The 5027-nt window shown below is 34.7% G+C and overlaps 1 long non-coding RNA gene across 3 annotated transcripts; it reads right to left on the bottom strand.

Moving 5' to 3' along the window:
* Window positions 1-3450: 3450 nt before the first annotated feature.
* Window positions 3451-4341, bottom strand: LOC117189110. 3 transcript variants are annotated; one of them, XR_004473191.1, is made up of 3 exons: window positions 4264-4341; window positions 3656-3847; window positions 3451-3591 (listed from the first exon to the last, which is right to left on the bottom strand). It is a non-coding gene; the product is annotated as an uncharacterized LOC117189110 (long non-coding RNA). The 3 variants fall into 3 exon arrangements; XR_004473190.1 differs by having other exon boundaries at window positions 3906-4324; XR_004473192.1 differs by lacking the exon at window positions 3656-3847 and having other exon boundaries at window positions 3891-4324.
* Window positions 4342-5027: the final 686 nt, after the last annotated feature.

Here is a 5027-nt window from a genome sequence, read left to right as displayed (position 1 = left end):
TCAGACATAGAGTACCACTTAAGCAATATTGATTTAAACAATTTGTCACTGTGGGGTAAGAATTTTTAGTGCCAAGCTACTCCGCGAGAAAGAGAGTACGAGTACAAAATTTAGAGGCTCCAAACATTTACCAATCTGATCCATATGATGTAAACCAACAAAGAAACTTCCTTATATTTTGTAGATTTAAATTCCCTTGAACAAAAATCTGCAAATATCTCTGAAATCTCCAATCAAATAATGTCTGCTATTCGAACACAAATCAAGCTACCTCTAAAACCCTCTTAATCTAGGGTAATGAAAACCACCACATATACGTTATTCTCTTACCTCCAACCCTACAAAAACAAAGTCTATAAGCGGTAACCGTCTGTCATTCAGACTCTCCGACTGTCTCGGCACTCGAGACTGTCTGTCAAATGCTGCGATTGATTGATTTATGCATGCATTTAACTTGGATTTGTGTACTTTTTTTTTTTTTTTTTGCACTCAACAGATAAACCCTTACAGATATTTATATGTATTTGCGATTATAGGTACAAATGAATCCATGTATAAATGTATCTTGTGTTCGTTCGGAATGTGCGCAAAAATAATTTAGAGAGGAAATATGACAAAATAAAGAAAAATTTGCATAGAACTTCCGCCTCAACTGTATCCGTTACCAAAAAAGAAAAAATCACAAAACTGTTTTTGAAGACTTTAAATTTTTGTGAGTGGAAAATTTGTGGTTTCTAAGAAAGAATAATGGTTACTCTATCTGTGGGGATGCTATAACTGATAATATATAGAAAATATATCCAAGGTAAGATAACATATTTCTTTCCATTAAAAAATATTTTCTATATATTTTCCTCACTCATATATTCGCAAATTCTTGTTCTTCTATCAATAAAATTTCTGACCAATCTATTGAACCTCTTTTCTCATAGAGTATGCTTTATAATTTATAGCAAAAATCTAGAAAATGATATTCGACTTTGGCTTTGGGCTTAGCACTTCATCATAATCAACTGTCGCGAAAAAACTCCAAGCCTACCAATCTGGCGACCTACCTCTAGCTCCACCATACCAACCCACATTACTGTTACTGTCCCCGCGTGTCTCTAACTGTTATTTCTATCGAGAGGCGGCTCTTGCTGTGCCACGCTGCGAGCATCGGTGTCCCATGAGCACTGGACAAAAAAATATAGACAAAACCATTTGGACACGCTTGGAGTCGATACTACAATACCCAGTACTCAGTTTTTATGTATCGAAAGAGTGCAATGCTTTAACATTAAAAGTTTTCGAAAGCCAGGTGTTCAAACAGCCAAACTTCTTTTGTTTGTTCTGCCTAGAATAATGAACCGATCGGGTTGATCTCTGAGATCTAGGTGTTCAACAAGACAACGCAAAGAAGGACAAGACAATACAGCCTATAAAGCCTTTATATAATATTAAGAAACACTTCCTTCTGTCTGTACATCTACAAAAACTGAATGTACTCCAGTACCCTTTTGACTAGCGGGTACAAAAATGGAGAACTGTGTGCATAAATCAAAATTGTTGACGCTATGATTATGGCAGCTATAGGTTTCGGGGTTTTGGTTTCGTTTTTTTTTTTTTGAGGCCTCTGTGGGAGAGCAGTAGGAGCCGCACCGCAGCAGTCGAGTAAGAAAATCGTGCTCAAAGGTGTTACGGCTCTGACAGTTATTCTATAAATTATGACAACTGACAGCTACATTTATAAGCCACAACTCTTGCATTTGTGCATAAATAAAAACGTGGACACACGGCAACAACAACGGGCCACGGCAGGCAACAATAACAAGAAGAAATGTCTGCTGATTGAGGTCCCAGCTAATTAATTTGACCGCATTAAAAATGTATGCAAAGCAATTAACTTAAATATGACGATGGTCAAGTGCAGATTGGGGCCAGGCCAGTCCAGGGCGGGCCAGGGCAGAAGAAGTTGTAAGAAAATGAATTAATTTGCCACACGGAGCTGCAAAGTTTAAATTGTGTGCGCTTTATCTTATCGAACGCATCAAGCTAATTAGCATATAGCCATACTATAGAAGGGGTTTCGACTCGGTTCGAACTGCAAGTCCATGTCGGAAGTGCACTCGAGAGTTGGCCACATCGATACGGGGATAAATTAGGTTAAATTAGATATGTAAAAAGTAGATCAGAGTTTATTTGGATTGAAGGAACGTTTTCCCGTGGGAGATACATCGAATCATAGGTACACAAATGTTTCAACGAAGTTCTATGTGATGGATTTTTGAATACTTTCAATGGTTCAAACCTTTGTTTAGCTCTGAAACATGGCTAATAATTAAAGGAATTTCGAAAGCGTCAACATCAATGCAAAAAGTTGGTCAATGTCACAAATAGATAGTGTTGTACGCCTAAGATCTTTTCGTCATCAATATATATGGTAGATACTGTAGATATACTGCAGGTTTTCGATTTGGGTTTGGGTTCAGATTGGTTTTTGCTAAGCAAAACCAAACCAAGGCCTATTATGCGCGTAACCCAGTCAAAAATGTGACAGACAGAGGTGCGCTGCTGCATTACTCGCTACATATATAACGAGAATAACGTATAAAATGATTTTAAAAATGATTTAACTTCCAATTTAAGCGTTTAGGACTGCGCTCTGATCATTTTTTGCACTAATTCCTGGTCTCTATTCATATTTATGTCATTCAAAGATGCCATACCCTAGAAATCGTTAAAAAAAAGCCTCAAAAATACACCTCACAAAACTGTAGTTTCTTTAAACCAAATACGCAAAAAACAGTCTAAACAAAAGCATTACATTTACGTGCTGAGTGTCTTTAAGCCTAACCAGATGACAATCTATTATTTAGCACAACAAAGCAATTTATAAAAGCTTTAATTGTCGTTGCCTCTAACACCTGACATCATAAATCGAGCAAACTATTGTCGTGCCATAAATTATATGATTGAATCTTTTGTGCTACTTCCCTGTTGATTTGCATAGCAATGGCAGTCGGTGGACTCTTTTGATTGAATCGAAGGCAATAAAATATAGATTTAAAAGCGCATTACAAAGGCCAAATCCACAGAATCCGCACCGAAACTAAGAGAACAAGTCTCTTCACATAATATACATGGTTTATAAAATTATATATCCATTGTCTGCCGCTGACATATCGTGAGCTACGTCGTCACTTTGCATTTTGCAAGCAATTAACATAAATTATACATATATTATAAACGCTTTGTGATCATTTTCCATGGGTATTAATGACTTCTGACAGCCTGAACTTCGATATTATCATTGATAGCCTGAAATCCGCAATAAAAAAAAAGGAAAAAAAAGAAACGTCACATAAATTCCATGTTTAAAGTGACAATTTTTCGGCTCGATTCTTCGCTGTTTCATTGGGCAACACAGTCTCTCAGTCCCTGGCTGTTGCATAAAAAAAACCTTATAAATTATTTATAACATTTCATATTAATACATTTCAATTTGTCCGAAAAACATTTCACACAAAAATGCCGCCACCGCCGATGTCGATGCCGACGAACTGTGTTTCGTTCCGAGCCGTACAATAAATATCAAGAGAGCTGCGTAAACTAAACGAAATGGAAATAAAAAAAATAATCAGCAAACTACTTTATAAGAAAAAATAACACATACAAATATTTTAATGAATTTTACGATGCGTGCGCTTTCCACTGACATTAAATATTGTGTTAATTTAATATTCAAATTTTGTTTAATGAAATGACAAAAGCATCAATGAACTAAGCGCATCGGCATAATCTACTGTCCACTGTCAGATATCATCACACATTTGATGCTCTTTCGAAAGTGGAACTAATAAGTGATCTAGGGGGGGTTTTAAATTAATTTTAAGACTATTAAAACTTACAAAACCAATAAAAACTTTAGCATTAATTGAAGCTTTATAAATCAGGCTTATTTTTTAGTTCCAGCGCAGGTTATTCAATCGATTTTAGCAGAGAAACGATGGTCGAAAGCACTTGTCGTTTGGCTATTTGAACACCTGGCTTTCGGGCTCTATAAATGCTAGAACGAAGCGCCTTGGGCGTACACTTTTATGACTTTTTTTTTGGCTATAGTACTGGGTATTATAGTGTGTTCGGACTGAATTTAATTGATTTAATTTCTCTATAAAAAGTTTAAATATTCAATATTTTATTTAATTTTGTTAAATTCCCCTCTTATTGCTTTAGTAAAAATCCCACCTTCCCACAATCAACTCGATTATTATGGTCATATACCTCAAAAAAAAAATCACTCGCCCAACACATGTTTCTAATTTTAATATTATTTTAATTCAAAACTCATCGCCCACTTTGCGTTTATTTTGAGGCTAACGAAATAACGAAAAACAATTAATTTTGTTGGCCTTTCTGACAAATCATTAAAATACAACATTTTAAGAGTGCAATAAAATTTGATAATAAACTTCATTAGTGGCTCGCCATTGATGTATATATGGTGGTTATTAAACTTTTTGATTTTTTTTTGTTCGTTGGCGAGCTACTATTAGCGCGAATCAAGATTATCGAACGATCAAAGATGGCAAAACACCAACAAAAAAATAGAGAATGAATTTAGTGGAATTTAGTCATCATTGTCACACCCATTTTTGGTGTAGATTTCATTTCGATTTAATTTCTGGCTTTTCAACAGATGAGTAAACGAATGCAGGGGAATTAGTATTCATTCAAAAATATTTTGAAAGATTTTATAATGTATTTAGTTTATATAAGGAAAGAAATCTATTCAATTTTACATAAATTGTTTTAATCAGAGGTTCGATTTTCTTAGAGGGGGCTTACTAGTAAGGGGAATATTTCTTAACAAAATTTATAGATAATTTATGGAACAATATGGTATTTATGGGTGTTTATTTATTGATGTTTAAAAGGATCTAAATTTAATATTAGCCTTCAAATTAATTAACGAGTATAAATATTTATAGATTCTGTGATGAGGAACAGGAAACATCTGAACATGTGTATTCCAATTAGCCACTAAC

This window comes from Drosophila miranda, chromosome 4 (assembly GCF_003369915.1).
Source record: "Drosophila miranda strain MSH22 chromosome 4, D.miranda_PacBio2.1, whole genome shotgun sequence".
In the NCBI taxonomy this organism is placed as follows: domain Eukaryota; kingdom Metazoa; phylum Arthropoda; class Insecta; order Diptera; family Drosophilidae; genus Drosophila; species Drosophila miranda.
Note: the sequence above shows the minus strand (reverse complement) of the source record. Positions and strands in the feature narration are given on the sequence as shown.